We start from the raw sequence: 1,571 nt of genomic DNA on the forward strand, positions 1-1,571 counted from the left end.
CAAACTACTTGATGTCAGAGAAGGGAATTTACGCAAAGCAGCCTGACATGAGCTCAGAGTCCCTCTACAAGCTCGCTGTACCTCAGAGACTCAGGTGAGCAAGGAGGTGACAGATTACTACATGGAGAATTACAAAACCTGCTGAAAGAAGTCAGAGATGACACAAATAAATGGAAAAGCATCACATGCTTATGGATTGGAAGAATCAACATCATTAAAATGGCCGTGCTGCCCAAAGGAATTTACAGATTCAATGTTATTCCCATTAAACCACCAACGGCAGTTTTCACAGAATTAGAAAAACTATTCTAAAATTCATTTGGAATCAAAAAAAAAAAAGCCTGAATAGCCAAAGTAAGCCTAAGCAAAAAATGGATACAAAACAAGACAGAAACAAAACAAAAAGGTGGGAGGCATCACACTATTCAACTTCAGACTATGCCACAGGGCCGCAGTGACCTAACACTGCGACAGAAGCAGACACATAGACCAATGGAACAACGTATCAGAAATAGCTTTGCGCAGTGGCAGTATCGTAGCCAATAAGGTTTATCAGAGGCGCGCGGATTGCTAATTGAAACTTTTCCCAATACCCTGCTGTGACGACTTGAAATACAGTTGGCGTTGGCAATTTTTGGCAGTCTCTACGGAGACCGAATCATAAAAAAAAATAAAATAAAATAAAGCCAGAAATAGCTGCACACCTACAACCACCTGATCTTCAACAAAGTCAACAAAAATAAGCAATGGGGAAGAGTCCCTATTCAATAAATGGTGCTGATAACCGCCTATGCATGTGCAGAAGAATAAAACTGGACCCTACTGTCCTAGCCGGGGCTCCCTAGAGGGACAGGACTAATAGATAGATGCACACACAAAAGGGAGTTTATGATGGATTATCAAGCCGCACAGTAAGAAGGTGAAGCTCCACAATAAGTCGTCTGCAAGCTGAGAAGCAAAAACATCCAGTCCAAGTCCCCAAACCTAAACAGTGAGGAAGCCGACAGTGCAGCCTTCAGTCTGTGGCTGAAGGCCCAGGAGCCCCTGGCAAACCACTGGTGTAAAGAGTCTAAAAGCTGAAGAACCCGGAGTTCAGTGTTCAAGGGCCGGAAGCAGCCAGCATGGGAGAAAGATGGGGCCAGAACACTGGCCTCACGGGTGGGTGGGGGTTCGGAGGCTGTGGTGGCCTCAAAAGAGTAGCCCAGGATCATGAGTCCACTGTCCAAGCCTCCCGGGCCTGCAGTCCACACCGCAGAGGGGCCACGTCCTCCCACAGTCAGGCCTGGTCCTCTCAGTGTGGCAGGCCGGCATGTGGGACTACAGGCGTCCAGTGTGACATCGGTGGCCTTGCTGAAGGCCGAGGGTGCCCCTGAGGTGGGCTGCGGGGAACCTCTGCTGGAGAGGCAGCTGCGTTCCTGGCACACAGGCAGAGCGGGCCGGGTCTGCGGCTTCTGAGCTGAGCGTGGGGTGCCCTCTGCTGGCGATGGCGAGAAGCTCAGCGCCTTTGTAGGGAGAAGGCTGCCTGCCGTCCAGCCCCGTCAGTGCCCCACAGGGAAGGTGCCTGAGACCCC

The 1,571-nt window shown here is 50.1% G+C and overlaps 1 non-coding gene across 1 annotated transcript; it reads left to right on the top strand.

Moving 5' to 3' along the window:
• The first annotated feature begins 513 nt into the window (after positions 1 to 513).
• LOC116547252 lies at positions 514 to 653 on the top strand. The gene has a single exon (XR_004266996.1). It is a non-coding gene; the product is annotated as a U4 spliceosomal RNA (small nuclear RNA).
• The last annotated feature ends 918 nt before the right edge of the window (positions 654 to 1,571 follow it).

Source organism: Sapajus apella, unplaced genomic scaffold (genome assembly GCF_009761245.1).
Source record: "Sapajus apella isolate SASKATOON/1434 unplaced genomic scaffold, GSC_monkey_1.0 scaffold2502, whole genome shotgun sequence".
Taxonomy (NCBI): domain Eukaryota; kingdom Metazoa; phylum Chordata; class Mammalia; order Primates; family Cebidae; genus Sapajus; species Sapajus apella.